The following is a 24,722-nucleotide window of genomic DNA, read 5'->3' on the forward strand; positions in this document are numbered from 1 at the left end:
CAGAACTGAAGAAGCGGCTTGGATGAGCAGCGAAACGTCTTCACTCTTACAACGATTTGTCGAGTTGATAGATTTAAATCTCATCTTTTGCAATGTTTAAAAAACATTTTTGAGGCAATACTCCCTTGCTCACGGTGTGTGGAACCTAACATCCTAGACCAAAGAAATCTATGTGTACAGACGACGATGCGCTGGCCGTGAATATGTCCCCTTTATGCGGCTGCTTTTGCAGCATTCACCAGTCTGTGTTTCACATTCCACCTCTTACTTGATGATGAATTCTTCAAGGAAAATGAGGAACGTTTCACGAGTTTGAGTGTCATACTTGCGCAGGGGCCATGCTAATCTTCTCTGTATCGTTCCAATTTTAGTATATGTGTTAGCGAAGTAACACAACTGCAGAGTGTACCAACAATGTTTAAAAAGCACTTTTGAGGTGCTGCTCTCACGGTGTATGGAACCTCACATCCTGGACCAAAGAAATCCATGTGTACAGCTACGTTGCACATGAATATGTCCCACATCTGTGTGCACTACATCGAGGTGGCCAAGTGCTTGAGGCGATGGACTGCTAATCTATTTCACGCCGCATGTGTAGGTTTGATGCCCATCCTCTTCGCAGCCCTTGCTGTTGCTCCCCTTCTTACTTATGCAGTGTTGACCAGTCTGGGTTCACGTTCAACTTCTTTCTTGCTCTGGCATCTGTGTTGCTGCTCTCTGGTCTCTCTTACAGTCATCCATGTGCACCTATTCTCAATGCCATAATGTGACTAGACCAGGGGTCGGCAACCCGCGGCTCCGGAGCCGCATGCGGCTCTTTCAGCCTCATACTGCGGCTCTGCGTGACTTGGGAAAATAAATTTTAAGTATTTAATTGAAGTGTATTTTATTTGTGTTAGCTCTTTCTTGTGCTAGTTTAAATTGGAAGATTATTATGATCTTAAAATAAAATTATATTTTCTTATTTTTCGTTGCTCAAAATAAGTGTCACACTCGTGGAACAATGTTAAAAACAAACATGGCTCACGTCTCACAGACACAGCTCACAGTCCTGCGTAAAGAGCCCTGATTTTCAGACGCTGTGCGCACAGGGGTCAGGAGCAACTTTGGCCCGTCCCTAATGACACACTAATAAGCTCGTCCGTAGATGTATCATGAAAATCCTGCTGGAAATTGCCACAGAAATCTATTTGATGTAGTGGCAAGTTTATTATCTGCTCTTGTCTCCGCGATGACGTATCACGTATAACACATCAGACACGTCGCTCAAAAGTAGAGCCACAAGCGAGTGAAAATGAGCCAAAACAAAAGTCTTTGGAGAGGTTTTTAACAAAGGAGAAAAGGCCAACTGAGGAACCAGAAGAGGAGACGACCTCTAAGAAAAAGAACGATCAATTTAACAGACAACACCAGGAGTCCTACTTAAAATCTGGGTTTGTCGCTACAGGTTTTTGTCGCTCAGCTGTCGCAAATGAGGCAATGAAACCCTCAACACTACTTTGGCACATGGAGAATAAGCACCTGGGATTAAAGGATATGCCTTTAGAGTTTTTTGAAAGAAACTGCGGAGCAGAGTAGACATAATCACATAATCAGCACAGGGCTCCCTCTGATGCAGCGGTGTGGTGAGTTGTATTTTTTATGCACTTAACTTATTTTTGCCATATTTATCTGCCACGCGTAGAAGGCTTGTCCGTGAAAATAAAACCGACATTATTCCGTTACATTATTATTATTATACACAGTGTTGTCTTCATTTTAGATGTCAAACTATTTGCAGCTCCCAGTGTTTTATTTTTTTCGTGGAAAGTGGGTCCAAATGGCTCTTTGCATGTTAAAGGTTGCCGACCCCTGGACTAGACCAACAATTTTAAGGGTCTTAAAAACCTTCCCAAGCAGGCATTGGTGGTTCAGTGGAAGAATTCTTGCCTGCCACGCGGGAGGCCCGGGTTCGATTCCCGGCCAATGCAGCGCAAGTCATGGTGAATCCATTCTTTGTTGACTTATGTAGAATGTAAATAATTCTGTCAAAAGGTCGATGTCAGAAGTGGGATTTGAACCCACACCTCCAGGGGAGACTGCGACCTGAACGCAGCGCCTTAGACTGCTCGGCCATCCTGACACGGTTCACAGTGACACTTTGTTGTTCCACGGGACAGTGACACAGAAAAACAACATGAATTCATTCAGGATTTGCCAGAAAATGAGGAACGCTTCACGAGTTTGCGTGTCATCCTTGCGCAGGGGCCATGCTAATCTTCTCTGTATCGTTCCAATTTTAGTATATGTGTTAGCGAACTAACACAACTGCAGAGTGTTCCAACAATGTTTAAAAAGCACCTTTGAGGCGCTGCTCCCACACTCACGGTGTATGGAACCTCACATCCTGGACCAAAGAAATCCATGTGTACAGATGACGATACATTGCGTGTGAATATGTCCCACATCTGTGTGTACTGTGTCGAGGTGGCCAAGTGCTTGAGCCCTTGCCGTTGCTCCCCTTCTTACTTATGCAGCATTGACCGGTCTGGTTTCACATTTAACTTCCTCCTTGCTCTGGCGCTAAGAGCTGAATAGGGTAGCTTCAGCTGAAACTGGAGACAATAGATGTTTACAGTTTCAGTGTAGTTAGCCCCTCCCTTCAGATAGATGTAAGGCATTGGCCATCGGCAATCTGACCAGAACTGAAGAAGCGGCTTGGATGAGCAGCGAAACATCTTCACTCTTACGCTTTTTTCAGTTGATAGATTTAAACTTCATCTTTTGCTTTTTCCTAAGCTTCAGACCAATTTGTCCATGCAGTTTTCCACGCTTTTGCTCACTCACATAATGTTAGAATCACTTGAATGAGGACTTGTATCCTGGATCATCACAGTAGAAGTCTGGTGTTTTTCCCATGTGACTGTGGTCTTGTGCCTTGGTTGTGCAGTATACAAAGTTCTCTTTAAAGCTTAACAACATGCCAGTAGAGACAGCACTTTCCCTATCTTTCCTTTTGCTCATATAATGGACAAGCTGCCTGAACAGGGACTTGAACCCTGGACCCTCAGATTAAAAGTCTGATGCTCTACCGACTGAGCTACCCAGGACCAAAAAATACACAAGCTTTTTAGGCTAAAAGGTTGGATCGAATCTGGTACCAAAGTCATACCTGACACCCATCTGACTATGGTCCTGCACAGTGCAGTGAGGTTTGGGAATAAATCTCATATGGTTCACTGTACCTGTGGAGCTATACCAGAAACTCTTTCCTAAGTTTCAAACTCCACTGAAAATAAATTTGTCCAGGATGTTTTTCACGCAGAATACAGAGATTTTGCCCTCAGATAAAAAGTCTGATACTCTACTGACTGAGCTATCCAGGCTCTCAACAAAAGGGATTTGCATTCCATAGGATGAAAAAAAAATGCACAAGCCTTCAGCTGCACAACTGATTTGGCAATGTCCTAAGCAACTTAGAAACACTGCACTTCCCTGACCGGGAATCGAACCCGGGCCGCGGCGGTGAGAGCGCCGAATCCTAGCCACTAGACCATCAGGGAGACACTGTTGTTGTGATTTTGGGCGTTACAAAAATAAATGAATTGAATTGAAATTGAATTGAATTGAAATTGAATTGAAGTTTAAGACTAGATTGAAAGCCCACCTTTTCTCCCTGGCATTTAATACTAGCTACACAGGATATCTTGGTGTTTTATTGTACTTTTCCTTTGTATAGTGTGATCTGTATTGAACTGAATTGAAGTAGTCCTTCTGACCAAACGTAGGTCAAACTCTTCAGATGAATGCCCACTGCTCCTGACAGATTTGATACTCAATACTGACTCCAATACTACAATGATAATTAAAAAACACTCTTTCTTTAGACAATAAAATGTAATTTTCAACATTAAATCATAGTAGTTTCTTTTCTGTTCCCATGTGGCTTTATATCTGTGTCATCCAGTTGGTGGTTCCATCGTGGTCGTAGTGTGTGGTCTTATACTTGTTCTGATACAGCTCAAGATCATTCTAAAGCTTTTCAGGAAAGATTCATTTCTGTCATGTGAATGTGACATTTTTAGATACCTACACAAATGAGTATCTAGTTTCAATACTAGTTTTAGCATCAGTATCTGAGTTTTGATACTATTGACAACCCTAATACGTCATAATTATACAAAAATAGACTCAAACAAATTTTTATTGTTTTTAATGCTCATCAAAGGTAAAGATGGTCTCTGTGTGTTTACGTCCTCTGCTTCTTGTTGTTGGAAGTCTGAGGCCGGTTAGAACTGTGAGAGGCAGACCTCCTCTGCTGAAGGATCATTCCTATTTTTACAGCCTGAGCGACGTACCGGCCTTTTACACCCTCAGGTAGACGCTCCCACTGTGGAGAACACAAGCACATACATTTGTTAATATCATTTCATGCATTTCTGGTCCCTCCAAGTTTTGCAGTCAATGAACTTTGAAAGTGGGACTAAGCACATAAACTCCGCCCACAACCACAAACAGAAGCTGAGGGTAAAAGGAACAGTGTGATTGGTCAAACAGGAGTGCACACTTCAAACCTCGCTCCTGCAGAGAGGTGTTTGTGATCACACACTCCTGGCATAAGTGTTTAGTTCCACTTTAAAGGCCCCGTACCTGATCATTTTCATGTATTAGAGCAAAATTCATACGGATAAATTGTTTGAGCAGATCTTGAGGTCAAAATAAGTCTGCTGTCTACTTATCTATCTGCATCTAATTATAAAGCATTATATTGTCTGTTAATCAGGAAGTACACAGTACACATGCTAGTTGTTGTAAATGTGATGGCGAAACTGAAAAGCGGGTATAAATTCATCGTGGTGAATAATTAGGATGTTCAGAAAGTATAAGGTAAGTGAGGAATAACTTTGGATTGCTGCAAACGGTTTCAAATGAATTAGTTCTGTTTTTCTTGTTTTTGGACAGTGAAAATCAGGTACAGCGCCTTTAGCATTTGTCTTTAGGTTAAGCCTGATTGTAATAATCTTTCACTCATCAAATTAAGTTTTACATAAGGCTCTTCAGCACTTTGAATTATTTTGTATTAGCATGTTAGCATTAGCAAAGGCATTTTATAGGAAGAACATAGAAAAGACTTGTTTCAGACTTACTCTTTTTTGCAGCACAGCGTTCAGGACCATCGTGTTTTTGGTCCGGAGCTCAGTCTTGACCTTCTCCCACTGATGCTTTTTGAAAACAGAAAAGGCTGTGGGGGCCTCAGCAAGAGGTGTGGGGCCCATGGATGCAGGAGCAGGGGCTGTGGGGGCCTCAGCAAGAGGTGTGGGGCCCATGGATGCAGGAGCAGGGGCTGTGGGGGCCTCAGCAAGAGGTGTGGGGCCCATGGATGCAGGAGCAGGGGCTGTGGGGGCCTCAGCAAGAGGTGTGGGGCCCATGGATGCAGGAGCAGGGGCTGGACGCTTTGACTCTGTAAGTTTGGCTGTCAAGGGTCTAGAAAACGCAGAGTCCAGCCGGTGGAGAGGAGGGGTGTGAAGTATGGAATCTGTGGGCTCCAACGCAGTATCATGGGCCTCAACCAAAGAGCGAGGCTCCTCAAACATAAAGTCCAGGACCTCAAATCCAGGGGTCTCAAACACAACAGTAGGGTCCACGGACACAGGAGGAGGGTCGATGGACAGAGGAGTGGGGTCCACGGACACAGGAGAAGGGTCGATGGACACAGGAGGGTCCACGGATACAGGATTGGGCAGAGAACAGATGGCCTTAAACATAAAGTCAAGGACGTCAAATCCAGCGTCCACAGACACAGGAGCGGGGTCCATGGACACAGGGTTGGGGCTCATGGACACAGAAGAGAGGGCCGGGCGTTTGGACCCAGGACCCTCATCATGAGAAATTTTACGTTTTCTTGTCCCTCGACAGTGCGGAGACTTGGGAGGAGGGACGTCAAACACAGGAGTAGGGTCCATGGACACAGGAGTGGGGTCCATGGACACAGGCGTGAGGTCCACAGACACGGGAGCGGGGTCCATGGACACAGGGTTGAGGCTCATGGACACAGAAGAGATGGCCTTAAGCATAGAGTCAAGGACATCAAATCCAGGGTCCATGGACACAGGGTTGGGTCTCATGGACACAGAAGAGAGGGCAGGGCGTTTGGACTCAGGACCCTCATCATCAGAACTTTTACGTTTTCTCGTCCCTCGACAGTGCAGAGACTTGGGAGGATGGACGTCAAACAATGGAGTAGGGTCCATGGACACAGCAGTAGGTGGAGCAGTAGGTGGACTGTCCTCTGTACGTATGTCCTCCTCCTCATCGCCAGGCGTAGGGATAATACGGTCCAACCAGGCGTCTTCATTCTCGTTATGGTCTACCCATGGATAAGATGGAGGGTATTTAGTAGCGCAGAAGACGTCAAGCAGGCGGTCTTCTACCACCTCGGGTTCGGCCAGTGGTACCTGAACATAGTCAGGTACAGGGTTTGGTTCTGGAGGACATGGGGACCGGAAATCACGGTCCACCTCAGCTTTGAGAAAGTCCTCGATGTCCAACCAGTGGTCCAGCTCTGTGGTGGACTCAGTATGGCCCATTTCTGGGATGAGTTCATTCTCTCGCGGGGCACTCAGGAGAGACATGATCTCTAACCTCAGGTTGAAGGAGGCCATGTTGGGCTCTTTGAGCGACAGACAGAGGTGAATCTGCAATGGAAACAAATGCATTTTAATACTGTGTTTAAAGTAAAGACGATGTTGATGTGTTTTGTGTTGTTTTAAGGTCAAACTTGTAGTAGTATGCACATGTCGTTCATGATTAAAGTTATAAAAAGTGAATCTAAGCTGTATCTTGTACATAAGACAGTAAAGGGCCTGCAATCAACTACACTTCAAGATGTGTTACTGTTCATTTACATAATTGTCAAATTCTAAATATAACAAAAATCGTTCTAAAATAGAAGAAATAGTAGGTTATTCAAGTTTAAGTTAAGTTAAACCAGGCTACAATTGTAGCTTTAGTTCACATTTTGATCTCAACTTTCTGCAGTAAACACTAGATTACTGTAAACTAAATGAATTTTAATGAAATGTACTGCTATGAAATTCCTAAAACCAGTCTAAAAATGTGCTCACAACACTGTCAACAAAGTTAAAATTGATATGGCAAAGAAATATCTGAGAAATTTGCGTTCACGTCTTTGGTACACTTCAGATCATGGTTAACAGTTTGCACTAAGTCAACGTGTATGTGCATAAACAAATGCAACAATCATATTCACCTGTAGTACTCAAAAATCTGTTTAGGAAGCTGAGGAGTTTTGGAGGAGTTTTGAACTAATGCTGTGTAAAGTCAGGAGCTGACGGGAAAAGGTGCTTTCAGTTCGCTGACTAGTCGAGAAATGAGCCAAGTCTGTGCCGTACAGCCCCTTATAAACTTTTAGGATTCTAGAATCCGATGCTGATGCACATCACCATAGCAACCCCCCCCCCCCCCCCCCCCGCGAGAAACTACTACTGCTACTACCTGCACATCACCATAGCAACGCTCTGACACAGCTGTGAGGGTGTGTGCAGGTGTGCACCCCCCCCCCACACACACACGCCCCCCCCCCCCCCACACGCCCCCCCCCCCCCCCACACACACACACACATATATATATGTAAAATATAAAATGTGTTTTCCACACTTCACTATAATATTATTGTGGTTGGAGGATGGGATTAAAATGGGAATGCGTAATCTAAAAACATTTTCACAATTTCCATCTTTAATTTTTTTGAGCCTGTCTATTTATATATTCTAAATAAATGTATTTAATACATGATTTGCCTGTTGTTGAATAAATTGCAGTAACCTGAGAGTTGAAAAGAGACGTGACGCTGAAGTTCAACCCAGGACAAGTTTGTTTAGCATCAGTACAAGACCCAGCACCTATATATATATATATATATATATATATATATATATATATATATATATATATATATATATATATATATATATATATATATATATATATATATATATATATATGGTTGAAGGTCACCCCCTGTGTTGCTTTGCCTGGGATGTTTCACAGTATGTTTTTACTGTAGTTTCCCTTCACTGGCCGCCTGGGTGTTTTAGAATTGATTTTAAGATTTTACTTATAACTTTTAAAGCACCAATTTTCATTTACACAGTTTATTAGCAACCAGAGAGTATACAACATGAAAGTACAATAAAAAAGTCCATATTATGTTTCCTGAATCACCACAGGGGCTAACTACATTTAAACTTGTTTAAAACAGCCAAGCAGACATGGTAGATCGAGAGGATGCGCTCGCAGCCATATAAGACGATAAATGAACATGTTAAGTCAGCGCCACCATCAAAGAACTTAGCACCTGCATAACTCCAACCAAAAATGTGCAGCGCCGCCCCTGCCTGTGAGCCCTCGTGCAGCCTCACATCCTCACATCCTCAGGCAGGTCTCTGGAGCTGTTCCAAAGTCAGATTTGAAACAATCTACCTGAAGAGATAAGGCTTGTGCCATCATTATCATGTTTTAAATTACTCTGTAAAACTCACTTATTGCCAGGCCTTTTTATAAATTGTCCGGTTTTATGTGTGCATCTTTTCTTTGCATTTCTCTGTTTTGCATTTTATTTTTCCTTATTTTTATGTATTGTGTTTTTTTTACTTTGTTGTGAAGCCCTTTGTAACTCTGCTTTTTTGGGATGAGGTGAAGCCATTGACGACTTGGCCGACATCCAAACTAACCCTAACCCTAAACAACATCCATGGATATGACAATGAGTCTTATCACACGCACACAGAGGAAGAAAATAGGCCTGATGAGCAATCCTTAAACAAGGCAATGAAATACAGCGCACTCATGGATGGACTGTAAAAACACTCTTAAAAACTGTATAATGCTGTGGTTAAATCTTTTCTGAATCACATGGGAGGGATGCGTCTGAGGGGCGTATTATGCATGTTATACCAACACAAACATATAAAATATAATGTTATCCTGTGGTTGCTATTTGTTAAGGTACTGTACTAGACATTATCTAAGCCCCGAGTGTCATGACCCATTTCCCCCTGAATTTTAACTTCAACAGAGGTGGGAATCAACTGTCCTTGAAAAAGCAAGCCAAGCAACATGGATACAAAACATCTGGATGTGTGTTACATTTTTTCAGAACATTTATAAACAATTGAAATCCGTTTTGTCTGTTAAACATCTTATAAACATCTTATTATGAACTTTCAACCCCGACTCCGTTTGTGAACTCTTCTTTTAAAGGTCTCAAAGAACTTTGATTAAAAACAAAAATCTGGCCATCAAATGTTTAAAAAAACATATAACTTATCAATAAATGTGCCTTTACAGTTTTGAGGTCACATAAAAAAACAAAAAAACAATTCAAACCCTATCAAATAGGTGTTCTTTAGGTACCAGTGGTCGCCCCTATAGGCCTGTTCAGTTACTTCACTGTCCTGCATTCCTGTATAGGCTCGTAAGGGCAACCACTGGTACCTAAAGAAGAGCTTATTCTGCATTAGACCGACTGTACAGGCCACAGAACCTTATAGATTCTCTCTATTTTTTAAGAATGAATACATTCTACTGTTTAGGTTTAAAAGGAATTAGCTTCCCTGAATCTTTCAGAGTTTTGACCTTTTGCTCTACCTCAGCATCTTCAGAAAGAGCCAGTGAACACTGGGCTGTGAACACTGACAGCTTCACAGCTCTACTGTAAGTCTGCATCATTTGTTTGTACTTTTCTGGAGCGCCTATGTACAGTTTGGCAATTGGAGCAGTGATGACAACTGTACTACAGTCCACCCCATATTTTTTGAAGGCCCGAGCCGTGGTGCCACCTCGCTTGAATATCTTCAAAATCTTCTGGTATCTGGCCACCACTTCTCTTGGACTTTGAAGTGTAAATAAGAAAATGGAAAGAATAAAAGATAAAATATTTAAAATAGCAGTGTTCTACACTCAAATCTCCTTTACCCACATTCTAACACCCTAATTATTCACTGGATGAGTTCAAAAACATGTTTCACAATTTTCAGGGCAAAAATAGCGGGGAACCACGTTTATACACTTGTGAAGATGAAGACATCGCATAGCTGTTATTAGAATAATGTGTAATGAGGCCAAATAGATTTTATAGGGTTCAGCAGGTCTATGTTATGGATAGATCATTTAGAGTTCAGTATGTTGGTATGCACAGGGAAAAGAGTCAATACAATTTGCATTTAACCTCAATTTAAAACCATCATGGTCATGTGGATTTGGTTGTTTGGAAGATTGCACAGTGGAGAAATGCCACAAATGCCCAATGTCCAACCCTGCCTTGGCTCAGAAGTGACATGGTTAAATAAAGTAAGTATAAAGTAAAACCTTACCTCTCTGACAATACAATTTCAGTGACAGTGACTCTTCTCTTCTTCATTCTTCTTTTCTTCTTTTGTTCATCAGCTGATGAATTCTCAGTATCATTTTCTGATGATATTGCATTGACACTTTCTGCTTCTGTGTCAGAAGTGTCATTTGCTTCATCAGAAACCTGACTGCAGCCAGTGGAGCTGAAACCTGGGTCAGTTTTCCTGAGAGCTGTAATGTAAACAAATACAAATGAATATTTACCACCATTTTCAGATGACTCTCAGATTGTCAAACCAATTTTAATATTTCACAAGACAACACAAGTGAATATTCTGGAATGATTATGAACATTTTTAAAAATGAAAGGACCTGTTGCCAGTTGTTCTTTTAAGAAGTCATTGTTTCTCATTTTGAAAATCTACTTTCATTTCCAACATTTTCAATTCTTTCAATTGTCTTTGGTTTGTTAATGATGCTGTTGGGGCTGACAAACCAAAAACACATAAATAAATTAGTAAAAAGCTAAATTACTCTACATTCAAACACTTACACAATTTATTTCCAATTCCTGAGTAAATATTGTTTAACCCATATGAACTAGTAAGTTTTTTTAAGACCAAAAATCTATTAGATTTCTTGGTAAGATATAGATGTAAACTGAGTAAGTTACATCTATATCTTGTCAGAAATTTTATATATTATATATATATGTGTTTTATGTTCTAATAACATGATTCAGTTTGAAATCTTCCGTAGAGTTGGAAGATAGATTCTGATCTATGATGGTCAAAAACCCACCTCTGTTTAGTTATGGCGGCGTATCAGGAAGTCACATCCATTGAAGTACCGTCCCACTAAACGTAGAGACAATTAGAACAAAATAATAAGATCAAATGTTTTGTGTTTCAGACTCCTGTGAGTTCTCTCTGGACCTAAACACAGCTCACAGACTTCTCCTTCTGTCTGAGGACGATCGGACTGTGACACGTGTGGAGGAGGAGCAGGAGTATCCAGATCATGACGACAGGTTCACATACGACCACCCCCATGTCCTGAGCTGCACTGGCCTGAGGGGGCGCTGTTACTGGGAGGTGGACCTCTGTTTCATTTTTCGGACACACATTCCCCTCTCTCCTCTGTAACAAACCTGGGGGTCAAATTTGACCCCCACCTCTCCTTTGACAATCATGTCACCTCCATCTGCTAAACTGCCTTCTTTCACTTCCGTAATATCTCCAAACTTCGCTCTTCTCTCTCCCTCCCTGCTGCAGAGAAGTTCGTCCATGCCTCTGTCTCTTCCAGGCTTGACTACTGTAACGCTCTCCTCATCGGGATCTCTGGCAGGAGCATTCAAAAGCTCCAGTATGTCCAAAACAGCGCCGCCAGGGTCCTGATGAGGGTGCGTAAACACGAGCTCATCACCCCCATTCTTCACTCTCTGCACTGGCTCCCCATTCACTTCCGCATTCAATACAAAGTCCTCTTGCACACCCATCACTGTCTCCACGGTGCGGCCCCCACCTCACTGAACTGCTCACACCACACACCTCCACTAAGACTCGGTCAGGCCAACAGCACCGTCTGGTCATGCCCAGGACACGGCTCAAGACCATGGGCGACAGAGCCTTCTCAGTGGCTGCTCCCCGTCTGTGGAACGCCCTCCCAGACCATCTCAGGGCTCCACAGATGGTGGATGCTTTTAAAAGAGGACTAAAAACTTACCTTTTTACCTTGGCCTACAGATAAACACCGGCTATTGTTTTATTGCTTTGATTTTAACTGACACACTGATTTTAATTGTCTTCTGTCTTTAATGTCTTTTTTGCACTGTAGCACTCTGAGATTTGTTGTTCAAATGTAAAGTGCGTTATAAATTGTATTATTATTATTATTATTATTAGCGGGGAGGTCTCTATAGCGGTGAGTTACAGAGGGATCAGACGGAGTGGACGGGAGAGTGTGTTTGGAAACAATGATCAGTCCTGGAGTCTGTGTATCGGTGCTGATGGAGGGTATTGGGTCTATCACAACAGAATAGGAACACGACTCCCCCTCTCCCATTGTTTAGAGAGAGGGGGCGTGTCCTTTGGTACAGGGGACGTGTCCTCTGATGAAGGAGCCAGAGTGGGCAGAGTGGGCATTTTCCTGGACTCTGAGGCTGGAGCTCTGTCCTTCTATGTGGTCTCCTCTAATGGAGAACTGTTCCACCTCTGGACCTTCTCCTCGTCCTTCTCTGAGCCTCTGTTCTCTGGGTTTATACTGTGGGGAGAAGGTTCCTCTGTGACTCTGGTGAAAGAGACGAGACGGTATGGGTATTAAAGAGGGGGGTATTTGACTTCTATGGGTATTAAAGAGGGAGTATTTTACTTCTGTCTATCAGAGGTCAGATGGGTTCAGGGGTCAGTAGGGTTCAGTCACATGGGGTCTGAGTTTCAGTCATGTTCTACTGGAATCATTATCTTCTTCCTCAGTAACTGTCGTAACGGTGGGTGTAGCGGACCAAAGAGTGCAGACTCGGGGCAGATCTACAGGGTTTATTTACAGTTTGTGACACAAAATACAGAACTGAGGGTTGATCTGGTGGTGAGCAGGAAGCCAGGTGTGGGCCAGGATCCAGGAGCGGAGCATAGAGTGCAGCGGAGACAACGATGCGGGCAGCACCAGGGCAGGGAGCAGAGTGCAAACCAGGGTCCAGTAACGTGGAGTGCAGAGATAAGCCAAGACAGTACCAGGGCTGGGAAGCAGGGTCAGAGCAGGGTCAGAGCAGGGTCAGAGCAGGGTCGGAGCAGGGTCGGAGCAGGGTCGGAGCAGGGTCGGCGCAGGGTCGGAGCAGGGACAGTCCAGCAAGCAGGGTGAAGACACGCGTAGGACCCGGCACCGAAACAGGATGTAGAAATGCAGGAACGACAACGATCTCACGCCGAGTGTCTAGTCCTGGCTCCACTTATACTCCGCAGCAGGTGGGAGTAATTGCGCTGATGCGCTCCAGGTGCGCACGGGAGGAGCCAGGAACTCCGCCCAGCTCCAGGCTCAAACAGGTGAGGGAGGGGAAAGCACACAGGGAGACAGATAATGCAGGATCATGACAGTAACACACAGGGAGTTGTTTAAGTTGGTCTTTTTTTTACTCTTGCATGTTTGAGAAATGCTAAAACTGCTTTTGACATTTGCATTTAAAGAAAACTTAGATGGACCAAGGATTGTTTGAGTAAAAAAAATCATTTGTTTGTATCAAATATTTCCATTTGGTTCTAAATGTGTCATATTTGCTTTTTCTGCATAAAAAGAACTCAACATTAAGGAAAAGTGTTTGTTCCACTTCAAAATAGAGAGTAAAGCTCTGAAAGCTGGAGGCTGGTGTTACTGTTCTGAAGTGTTCCTCATTTTCATCAATATCTTGTGTTTTTATAAATTTAAACTTTTTTAAATGATTATTTTCTGTGTAAACGTGTCACTTTTAAAATGTTCAGATCTGGTTTAAAAACTCCTGCTTTACACAAACTGAATCTTGTGAACTGTAAGTCATGTTATAATGCTGTTCCTTTCTCAAAACCATCCCTGGTGTTGTGTTTTGTTTCATTCACATATGTTTCTGAAGAGTTCTTCTGAAGTGTGCAGACGCAGATCTTGCTTGCGCCTGCTGCTTCCTTCTTTACTTTGCTTTTTAATCATTTTAATTTTTCCATTGCTGGAAAATGTGTTTAGTTATGATTTTCATTTAAGTAAACCAAGACTTTTACACCATTTTTGCATTTTTAAATAAAAATTCTGATGAGCCAGCAACATGTCCAGGAGAAGAAACAAAAGGATTTTTTTCTGTGAACACTGTCAGAACTATCAACAAATTAATGAGCCACAAGCAGAGGTATTTGTTTTAGAATCTGAAAGAGGACTTCACCGGACGCTCCCTGTGACCTCCAGTGGTAAGAAGCCCACAGTTACTTTCAGAGAAGAGGCTGAAAAAACGGCTACTTTCTTCTTAAACCTGAGTGATACAGTGTCTTTTCCAAAACTTTGTAAAGACAAGAATGCCAAACCAACGCAACAAGTGACAAGAGACAAAGCTAATATAGTTACATCACCCAAAATACAACTTACAGATTTTTACCACTGTCACAGACTGATGTTAAAATAAAAACAGAAATGGATTTTTGTCACAAACCAAGAACAATGAAGTTGACAAAAGATCACAGGCAGACAGGAGATCTGTGCCAAACGTCAGGGTCAGAGACACGCTGCTGTTAGGAGACGGTGCTGTCAGAGATGTGCAACACACCGTTTCTGAGATTACAAAACTCCTGCCAAAAGGTTTGTCAACACACCGAAGAGTTAAGGTAAGGCAAGTTTATTGTATAGCACAATTTTTACACAAAGTAATTCAAAGTGCTTTACAGAATAAGAGAGACATTAAAATCAGACAAATAAAAACATAAATAATCACAAATAATCATAAAATTAACATTAAAAGAGAAGAGTGCAGAATAAAAACCTTTCAGTCGTATGCACAGATAAACAGAACAGTTTTGAGCCTGGATTTAAACATTGTCAAAGTAGAGGCCTGTCTCACATCTTCAGGAAGAATGTTCAAGGGTTTAGCTGCATGTTTAGTCATGTTAAACAGCTGATTGTGCACGTGGGTGCAGTTGACACCAGAATGGAACAGACTGAAATCTTGAAAAGGGATTTCATTAAATTATTTGAGGAGCTTGATAAAGTGGAGGTTAAGACTTTCATCAGTGGACGTCTTCCTAACATAGACAGAAGGAAGATGAACAAATTTACCCGGCTGCTTCAGCTGAACACATGGCTGTTCAACACATGTGCACTCAGAGGACAGCACTTAGCACTACTTTGAGAACTTTGATCTATTCTGGAAACGAGACGACCTGTTCAACGGAAATGGGCCCCACCTGAGCAGAGGTGGAGTAAGAGTGCTGACGGATATCCTCCTCCACGCTCTGAGGCACCGGCCAGAACATGGTCCTGGGCCAGTGAGAGAAAAGAGGAATGAGAGAAGAATTCCTTCTGCGCCAACCAGAGACTGAGCCAATGTGTCAGCACCACCAGCAGCACCACAACTACAACCACCATCTACTCCAGCGAAGGAGTCACCACCAGCAGCACAACCATCTCCCCCAGCGAAGGATTCAGCAGCACCACCACCTCCCCAAGAGAACAAATCAGCATCACCACCACCTTCCCCAGTGAAGGATTCATCTCCAGTGTCACTTCCCCCAGGGCCCTCGTCACAGGCCTTGAACCTGTCTGTGACAGCCCCACATCACCTCCCCTGCCCACAGACCAGCCCTGGGTCCCCTTTGCTACATCTACTCCCTCTAGGGCAACAGTCAGTCGATTCCCGGCCAATGCAGCGCAAGTCTTGGTAGTGAATCCATTCTTTGTTGACTTATGTAGAATGTAAATAATTCTGTCAAAAGGTCGATGTCAGAAGTGAGATTCGAACCCATGCCTCCAGGGGAGACTGCGACCTGAACGCAGCGCCTTAGACCGCTCGGCCATCCTGACACGGTCCACAGTGACACTTTGTTGTTCCACGGGACAGTGACACAGAAAAACAACATGAATTCATTCAGGATTTGCCAGAAAATGAGGAACGCTTCACGAGTTTGCGTGTCATCCTTGCACAGGGGCCATGCTAATCTTCTCTGTATCGTTCCAATTTTAGTATATGTGTTAGCGAACTAACACAACTGCAGAGTGTTCCAACAATGTTTAAAAAGCACCTTTGAGGCGCTGCTCCCACACTCACGGTGTATGGAACCTCACATCCTGGACCAAAGAAATCCATGTGTACAGATGACGATACATTGCGTGTGAATATGTCCCACATCTGTGTGTACTGTGTCGAGGTGGCCAAGTGCTTGAGCCCTTGCCGTTGCTCCCCTTCTTACTTATGCAGCGTTGACCGGTCTGGTTTCACATTTAACTTCCTCCTTGCTCTGGCGCTAAGAGCTGAATAGGGTAGCTTCAGCTGAAACTGGAGACAGTTTTCAGTGTAGTTAGCCCCTCCCTTCAGATAGATATAAGGCAGTGCCCATGGGCAATCTGACCAGAACTGAAGAAGCGGCTTGGATGAGCAGCGAAACATCTTCACTCTTACAACGCTTTTTTCAGTGGATAGATTTAAACTTCATCTTTTGCTTTTTCCTAAGCTTCAGACCAATTTGTCCATGCAGTTTTCCACGCTTTTGCTCACATAATGTTAGAATCACTTGAATGAGGACTTGTATCCTGGATCGTCACAGTAGAAGTCTGGTGTTTTTCCAACTGCCTCCCATGTGACTGTGGTCTTGTGCCTTGGCTGCGCAGTATACAAAGTTCTCTTTAAAGTTTAACACAGCACTTTCTCTATCTTTCCTTTTGCTCATATAATGGACAAGTTGCCTGAACAGGGACTTGAACCCTGGACCCTCAGATTAAAAGTCTGATGCTCTACCCACTGAGCTACCCAGGCCCTTAACATGAGAGAATTTAATGAAGAATGGATCAAAAAATACAAGGGACAAAAGGGATTTGCATTCCATGGGATGGAATGCAAAAGCCTTCACCTGCACAACTGATTTGGCAATGTCCTAATTAACTTAGAAACACTGCACTTCCCTGACCGGGAATCGAACCCGGGCCGCGGCGGTGAGAGCGCCGAATCCTAGCCACTAGACCATCAGGGAGACACTGCTCAGCTGCATTTATTAGACAGTACTATTGATTCATCGGTGTGGTGTTTGGAAAAATTTAGAAGATAAAAGTGTGCATTCTGTAAAGACATAGGCCGTGTCCCAATTCGCCAAATGCACCCTTTGAAGGGTCCCTTCGAAGTACTCTTCAAAGTGTAGTTTGAAGGTTCCGGTCGAGAATCTGCCCTCCTCAGTGTAGCCGCCGTCTCGCTGAAGTGGGACAGGCCTACACCACGGACCGCACTTCCACCGCTGTCTTTGAGCGTACGATACGCACATTACGTACGTTATTTTTAATGATTTATTATTGAGAGTGCATTGGTGGTATAGTGGTGAGCATCGCTGCTTCCAAGCAGTGGATACGGGTTCGATTCCCGGCCAATGAATTCTTCTCCCCACAATGGTAATTGTAGTGTACTGTACATGTAGTAAAAAAAAATGCATATATACTTCAATCCAAGTGGCTGATTTCTTAAAACAGATCTATGATTAGACATTTTAAGGCTAATTTTGTCTGCTATGTGTACGAATGCCCAGAAACTGAATGCACAAGGCTCCTAATTTTATGTTAACAGGTTTGAGTCCCTGTTTCAGAATCAGAATCAGAATCACTTTTATTGATCCCCGAAGGGAAATTCTCTTAGTTTAACAGATGCCACAACCACAGGATAGAATTAAGAATAAAAATAAAAAGTCATTTAAATAAGAATAAACTCAACTCAACCAATCAGCAGAGTGTTGCAGTGGAAGCATGCTGGACCCTTAAACCAGAGGGTGATGAATTGAAACCTTCCCCTGCTAATCCTGGCTCTTCAGATGTTGCACAGGAGGTAATTATTATAGAAAGGAGTCTCATCTGGAGTGTCTTTCAGCAGACTTGCAAAGTGTAAAGCGTGTGCTTACCTGGTAGGCGCTCCTTTCCTCGTTGTTCCCCCTTTTGCCCACACATATTTAATGCAGAAGACGCTGACCTCCTAATTCTATGTTAGTAGATTTTTACTCCCACACAAACACACAAGCTAAGAAGAGCAGAGTGGCGCAGAGGAGCGTGCTGGGCCCATAACCCAGAGGTCGATGGATCGAAACCATCCTCTGCTAAGTTGTCTCCTCTGATATGGGACACCAGGCTTTCATCATAGAAATGAGAACTATTTTGAAAGATAAAATTATATTCCAAATCTAAATTCACTGTGGACCTTGACCATTTAACATTCCCTTTATTTTATGAGACCTTTGTGTAAAGGTGTGAAAGACCTCTCCCCCATCTATAAACTCCATCCTCAGACCCAGAACAATGAGAACAATAGCAGGCTTGCTAAGAGCTGGCTAGGGTAGTTTCAGCTGAAACTGGAGACAATAGATGTTTACAGTTTCAGTGTAGTTAGCCCCTCCCTTCAGATAGATATAAGGCATTGGCCATCGGCAATCTGACCAGAACTGAAGAAGCGGCTTGGATGAGCAGCGAAACGTCTTCACTCTTACAACGATTTGTCGAGTTGATAGATTTAAATCTCATCTTTTGCAATGTTTAAAAAACATTTTTGAGGCAATACTCCCTTGCTCACGGTGTGTGGAACCTAACATCCTAGACCAAAGAAATCTATGTGTACAGACGACGATGCGCTGGCCGTGAATATGTCCCCTTTATGCGGCTGCTTTTGCAGCATTCACCAGTCTGTGTTTCACATTCCACCTCTTACTTGATGATGAATTCTTCAAGGAAAATGAGGAACGTTTCACGAGTTTGAGTGTCATACTTGCGCAGGGGCCATGCTAATCTTCTCTGTATCGTTCCAATTTTAGTATAAGTGTTAGCGAAGTAACACAACTGCAGAGTGTACCAACAATGTTTAAAAAGCACCTTTGAGGTGCTGCTCTCACGGTGTATGGAACCTCACATCCTGGACCAAAAGAAATCCATGTGTAACAGCTACGTTGCACATGAATATGTCCCACATCTGTGTGCACTACATCGAGGTGGCCAAGTGCTTGAGGCGATGGACTGCTAATCTATTTCACGCCGCATGTGTAGGTTTGATGCCCATCCTCTTCGCAGCCCTTGCTGTTGCTCCCCTTCTTACTTATGCAGTGTTGACCAGTCTGGGTTCACGTTCAACTTCTTCCTTGCTCTGGCATCTGTGTTGCTGCTCTCTGGTCTCTCTTACTGTCATCCATGTGCACCTATTCTCAATGCCATAATGTGACTAGACCAGGGGTCGGCAACCCGCGGCTCCGGAGCCGCATGCGGCTCTTTCAGCCTCATACTGCGGCTCTGCGTGTCTTGGGAAAATACATTTTAAGTATTTAATTGAAGTGTATTTTATTTGTGTTAGCTCTTTCTTGTGCTAGTTTAAATTGGAAGATTATTATGATCTTAAAATAAAATTATATTTTCTTATTTTTCGTTGCTCAAAATAAGTGTCACACTCGTGGAACAATGTTAAAAACAAACATGGCTCACGTCTCACAGACACAGCCTCACAGTCCTGCGTAAAGAGCCCTGATTTTCAGACGCTGTGCGCACAGGGGTCAGGAGCAACTTTGGCCCGTCCCTAATGACACACTAATAAGCTCGTCCGTAGATGTATCATGAAAATCCTGCTGGAAATTGCCACAGAAATCTATTTGATGTAGTGGCAAGTTTATTATCTGCTCTTGTCTCCGCGATGACGTATCACGTATAACACATCAGACACGTCGCTCAAAAGTAGAGCCACAAGCGAGTGAAAAATGAGCCAAAACAAAAGTCTTTGGAGAGGTTTTTAACAAAGGAGAAAAGGCCAACTGAGGAACCAGAAGAGGAGACGACCTCTAAGAAAAAGAACGATCAATTTAACAGACAACACCAGGAGTCCTACTTAAAATCTGGGTTGTCGCTACAGGTTTTTGTCGCTCAGCTGTCGCAAATGAGGCAATGAAACCCTCAACACTACTTTGGCACATGGAGAAATAAGCACCTGGGATTAAAGGATATGCTTTAGAGTTTTTTGAAAGAAACTGCGGAGCAGAGTAGACATAATCACATAATCAGCACAGGGCTCCCTCTGATGCAGCGGTGTGGTGGGTTGTATTTTTTATGCACTTAACTTATTTTTGCCATATTTATCTGCCACGCGTAGAAGGCTTGTCCGTGAAAATAAAACCGACATTATTCCGTTACATTATTATTATTATACACAGTGTTGTCTTCATTTTAGATGTCAAACTATTTGCAGCTCCCAGTGTTTTATTTTTTTCGTGGAAAGTGGGTCCAAATGGCTCTTTGCATGTTAAAGGTTGCCGACCCCTGGACTAACCAACAATTTTAAGGGTCTTAAAAACCTTCCCAAGCAGGCATTGGTGGTTCAGTGGAAGAATTCTTGCCTGCCACGCGGGAGGCCCGGGTTCGATTCCCGGCCAATGCAGCGCAAGTCATGGTGAATCCATTCTTTGTTGACTTATGTAGAATGTAAATAATTCTGTCAAAAGGTCGATGTCAGAAGTGGGATTTGAACCCACGCCTCCAGGGGAGACTGCAACCTGAACGCAGCGCCTTAGACCGCTCGGCCATCCTGACACGGTCCACAGTGACACTTTGTTGTTCCACGGGACAGTGACACAGAAAAAACAACATGAATTCATTCAGGATTTGCCAGAAAATGAGGAACGCTTCACGAGTTTGCGTGTCATCCTTGCGCAGGGGGCCATGCTAATCTTCTCTGTATCGTTCCAATTTTAGTATATGTGTTAGCGAACTAACACAACTGCAGAGTGTTCCAACAATGTTTAAAAAGCACCTTTGAGGCGCTGCTCCCACACTCACGGTGTATGGAACCTCACATCCTGGACCAAAGAAATCCATGTGTACAGATGACGATACATTGCGTGTGAATATGTCCCACATCTGTGTGTACTGTGTCGAGGTGGCCAAGTGCTTGAGCCCTTGCCGTTGCTCCCCTTCTTACTTATGCAGCGTTGACCGGTCTGGTTTCACATTTAACTTCCTCCTTGCTCTGGCGCTAAGAGCTGAATAGGGTAGCTTCAGCTGAAACTGGAGACAATAGATGTTTACAGTTTCAGTGTAGTTAGCCCCTCCCTTCAGATTAATATAAGGCAGTGCCCATGGGCAATCTGACCAGAACTGAAGAAGCGGCTTGGATGAGCAGCGAAACATCTTCACTCTTACGCTTTTTTCAGTTGATAGATTTAAACTTCATCTTTTGCTTTTTCCTAAGCTTCAGACCAATTTGTCCATGCAGTTTTCCACGCTTTTGCTCACATAATGTTAGAATCACTTGAATGAGGACTTGTATCCTGGATCATCACAGTAGAAGTCTGGTGTTTTTCCCATGTGACTGTGGTCTTGTGCCTTGGTTGTGCAGTATACAAGTTCTCTTTAAAGCTTAACAACATGCCAGTAGAGACAGCACTTTCCCTATCTTTCCTTTTGCTCATATAATGGACAAGCTGCCTGAACAGGGACTTGAACCCTGGACCCTCAGATTAAAAGTCTGATGCTCTACCGACTGAGCTACCCAGGACCAAAAAATACACAAGCTTTTTAGGCTAAAAGGTTGGATCGAATCTGGTACCAAAGTCATACCTGACACCCATCTGACTATGGTCCTGCACAGTGCAGTGAGGTTTGGGAATAAATCTCATATGGTTCACTGTACCTGTGGAGCTATACCAGAAACTCTTTCCTAAGTTTCAAACTCCACTGAAAATAAATTTGTCCAGGATGTTTTTCACGCAGAATACAGAGATTTTTGCCCTCAGATAAAAAGTCTGATACTCTACTGACTGAGCTATCCAGGCTCTCAACAAAAGGGATTTGCATTCCATAGGATGAAAAAAAAATGCACAAGCCTTCAGCTGCACAACTGATTTGGCAATGTCCTAAGCAACTTAGAAACACTGCACTTCCCTGACCGGGAATCGAACCCGGGCCGCGGCGGTGAGAGCGCCGAATCCTAGCCACTAGACCATCAGGGAGACACTGTTGTTGTGATTTTGGGCGTTACAAAAATAAATGAATTGAATTGAAATTGAATTGAATTGAAATTGAATTGAAGTTTAAGACTAGATTGAAAGCCCACCTTTTCTCCCTGGCATTTAATACTAGCTACACAGGATATCTTGGTGTTTTATTGTACTTTTCCTTTGTATAGTGTGATCTGTATTGAACTGAATTGAAGTAGTCCTTCTGACCAAACGTAGGTCAAACTCTTCAGATGAATGCCCACTGCTCCTGACAGATTTGATACTCAATACTGACTCCAATACTACAATGATAATTAAAAAACACTCTTTCTTTAGACAATAAATGTAATTTTCAACATTAAATCATAGTAGTTTCTTTTCTGTTCCCATGTGGCTTTATATCTGTGTCATCCAGTTGGTGGTTCCATCGTGGTCGTAGTGTGTGGTCTTATACTTGTTCTGATACAGCTCAAGATCATTCTAAAGCTTTTCAGGAAAGATTCATTTCTGTCATGTGAATGTGACATTTTTAGATACCTACACAAATGAGTATCTAGTTTCAATACTAGTTTTAGCATCAGTATCTGAGTTTTGATACTATTGACAACCCTAATACGTCATAATTATACAAAAATAGACTCAAAACAAATTTTTATTGTTTTTAATGCTCATCAAAGGTAAAGATGGTCTCTGTGTGTTTACGTCCTCTGCTTCTTGTTGTTGGAAGTCTGAGGCCGGTTAGAACTGTGAGAGGCAGACCTCCTCTGCTGAAGGATCATTCCTATTTTTACAGCCTGAGCGACGTACCGGCCTTTTACACCCTCAGGTAGACGCTCCCACTGTGGAGAACACAAGCACATACATTTGTTAATATCATTTCATGCATTTCTGGTCCCTCCAAGTTTGCAGTCAATGAACTTTGAAAGTGGGACTAAGCACATAAACTCCGCCCACAACCACAAACAGAAGCTGAGGGTAAAAGGAACAGTGTGATTGGTCAAACAGGAGTGCACACTTCAAACCTCGCTCCTGCAGAGAGGTGTTTGTGATCACACACTTCCTGGCATAAGTGTTTAGTTCCACTTTAAAGGCCCCGTACCTGATCATTTTCATGTATTAGAGCAAAAATTCATACGGATAAATTGTTTGAGCAGATCTTGAGGTCAAATAAGTCTGCTGTCTACTTATCTATCTGCATCTAATTATAAAGCATTATATTTGTCTGTTAATCAGGAAGTACACAGTACACATGCTAGTTGTTGTAAATGTGATGGCGAAACTGAAAAGCGGGTATAAATTCATCGTGGTGAATAATTAGGATGTTCAGAAAGTATAAGGTAAGTGAGGAATAACTTTGGATTGCTGCAAACGGTTTCAAATGAATTAGTTCTGTTTTTCTTGTTTTGGACAGTGAAAATCAGGTACAGCGCCTTTAGCATTTGTCTTTAGGTTAAGCCTGATTGTATAATCTTTCACTCATCAAATTAAGTTTTACATAAGGCTCTTCAGCACTTTGAATTATTTTGTATTAGCATGTTAGCATTTAGCAAAGGCATTTTATAGGAAGAACATAGAAAAGACTTGTTTCAGACTTACTCTTTTTGCAGCACAGCGTTCAGGACCATCGTGTTTTTGGTCCGGAGCTCCGTCCTTGACCTTCTCCCACTGATGCTTTTGAAAACAGAAAGGCTGTGGGGGCCTCAGCAAGAGGTGTGGGGCCCATGGATGCAGGAGCAGGGGCTGTGGGGGCCTCAGCAAGAGGTGTGGGGCCCATGGATGCAGGAGCAGGGGCTGTGGGGCCTCAGCAAGAGGTGTGGGGCCCATGGATGCAGGAGGCAGGGGCTGTGGGGGGCCTCAGCAAGAGGTGTGGGGCCCATGGGATGCAGGAGCAGGGGCTGGACGCTTTGACTCTGTAAGTTTGGCTGTCAAGGGTCTAGAAAAACGCAGAGTCCAGCCGGTGGAGAGGAGGGGTGTGAAGTTGGAATCTGTGGCTCCAACGCAGTATCATGGGCCTCAACCAAAGAGCGAGGCTCCTCAAACATAAAGTCCAGGACCTCAAATCCAGGGGTCTCAAACAACAGTTGGGTCCACGGACACAGGAGGAGGTCGATGGACAGAGGAGTGGGTCCACGGACACAGGAGAAGGGTCGATGGACACAGGAGGGTCCAGTTACAGGATTGGGCAGAAGAGATGGCCTTAAACATAAATCAAGGACGTCAAATCCAGCGTCCACAGACACAGGAGCGGGGTCCATGGACACAGAAGAGGGCCGGGCGTTTGGACTCAGGACCCTCATCATCAGAAATTTCACGTTTTCTTTTCCCTCGACAGTGCGGAGACTTGGGAGGAGGGACGTCAACACAGGAGTAGGGTCCATGGACACAGGAGCGGGGCCTGGACACATCGGGTCATGGACCAGGGTTGGGGCTCATGGACACAGAAGAGAGGGCAGGGCGTTTGGACTCAGGACCCTCATCATCAGAAATTTTACGTTTTCTCGTCCCTCGACAGTGCGGAGACTTGGGAGGAGGGACGTCAAACACAGAGTAGGGTCCATGGACACAGGAGCGGGTCCATGGACCAGCAGCTGGTCCATGGACACAGGGCGGGGTCCATGGACACAGGAGCGGGGTCCATGGACACAGGGTTGGGGCTCATGGACACAGAAGAGATGGCCTTAAGCATAGAGTCAAGGACATCAAATCCAGGG

General features: G+C 43.5%; 14 non-coding genes across 14 annotated transcripts; 2 read left to right on the forward strand and 12 right to left on the reverse strand.

The window, feature by feature from the left end:
• Positions 1–288: 288 nt before the first annotated feature.
• On the reverse strand, positions 289–394 carry LOC117384502 (U6 spliceosomal RNA). Its single transcript, XR_004542490.1, has one exon. It is a non-coding gene; the product is annotated as a U6 spliceosomal RNA (small nuclear RNA).
• A 1,505-nt stretch (positions 395–1,899) lies between these two features.
• Positions 1,900–1,970, forward strand: trnag-gcc (transfer RNA glycine (anticodon GCC)). The gene has a single exon. It is a non-coding gene; the product is annotated as a tRNA-Gly (tRNA).
• Positions 1,971–2,039: 69 nt separating this feature from the next.
• trnal-cag (transfer RNA leucine (anticodon CAG)) lies at positions 2,040–2,122 on the reverse strand. Its single transcript has one exon. It is a non-coding gene; the product is annotated as a tRNA-Leu (tRNA).
• A 77-nt stretch (positions 2,123–2,199) lies between these two features.
• On the reverse strand, positions 2,200–2,305 carry LOC117384495 (U6 spliceosomal RNA). The gene has a single exon (XR_004542484.1). It is a non-coding gene; the product is annotated as a U6 spliceosomal RNA (small nuclear RNA).
• Positions 2,306–3,470: 1,165 nt separating this feature from the next.
• Positions 3,471–3,542, reverse strand: trnae-cuc (transfer RNA glutamic acid (anticodon CUC)). The gene has a single exon. It is a non-coding gene; the product is annotated as a tRNA-Glu (tRNA).
• A 12,255-nt stretch (positions 3,543–15,797) lies between these two features.
• trnal-cag (transfer RNA leucine (anticodon CAG)) lies at positions 15,798–15,880 on the reverse strand. The gene has a single exon. It is a non-coding gene; the product is annotated as a tRNA-Leu (tRNA).
• A 77-nt stretch (positions 15,881–15,957) lies between these two features.
• Positions 15,958–16,063, reverse strand: LOC117384498 (U6 spliceosomal RNA). Its single transcript, XR_004542487.1, has one exon. It is a non-coding gene; the product is annotated as a U6 spliceosomal RNA (small nuclear RNA).
• Positions 16,064–16,756: 693 nt separating this feature from the next.
• Positions 16,757–16,829, reverse strand: trnak-uuu (transfer RNA lysine (anticodon UUU)). The gene has a single exon. It is a non-coding gene; the product is annotated as a tRNA-Lys (tRNA).
• Positions 16,830–16,971: 142 nt separating this feature from the next.
• Positions 16,972–17,043, reverse strand: trnae-cuc (transfer RNA glutamic acid (anticodon CUC)). Its single transcript has one exon. It is a non-coding gene; the product is annotated as a tRNA-Glu (tRNA).
• A 1,726-nt stretch (positions 17,044–18,769) lies between these two features.
• LOC117384504 (U6 spliceosomal RNA) lies at positions 18,770–18,875 on the reverse strand. The gene has a single exon (XR_004542492.1). It is a non-coding gene; the product is annotated as a U6 spliceosomal RNA (small nuclear RNA).
• Positions 18,876–20,382: 1,507 nt separating this feature from the next.
• trnag-gcc (transfer RNA glycine (anticodon GCC)) lies at positions 20,383–20,453 on the forward strand. Its single transcript has one exon. It is a non-coding gene; the product is annotated as a tRNA-Gly (tRNA).
• Positions 20,454–20,522: 69 nt separating this feature from the next.
• On the reverse strand, positions 20,523–20,605 carry trnal-cag (transfer RNA leucine (anticodon CAG)). Its single transcript has one exon. It is a non-coding gene; the product is annotated as a tRNA-Leu (tRNA).
• A 78-nt stretch (positions 20,606–20,683) lies between these two features.
• On the reverse strand, positions 20,684–20,790 carry LOC117384517 (U6 spliceosomal RNA). The gene has a single exon (XR_004542504.1). It is a non-coding gene; the product is annotated as a U6 spliceosomal RNA (small nuclear RNA).
• A 1,161-nt stretch (positions 20,791–21,951) lies between these two features.
• trnae-cuc (transfer RNA glutamic acid (anticodon CUC)) lies at positions 21,952–22,023 on the reverse strand. The gene has a single exon. It is a non-coding gene; the product is annotated as a tRNA-Glu (tRNA).
• Positions 22,024–24,722: the final 2,699 nt, after the last annotated feature.

The sequence above is a fragment of the Periophthalmus magnuspinnatus genome, chromosome 16 (assembly GCF_009829125.3).
Source record: "Periophthalmus magnuspinnatus isolate fPerMag1 chromosome 16, fPerMag1.2.pri, whole genome shotgun sequence".
Classification (NCBI taxonomy): Eukaryota; Metazoa; Chordata; class Actinopteri; order Gobiiformes; family Gobiidae; genus Periophthalmus; species Periophthalmus magnuspinnatus.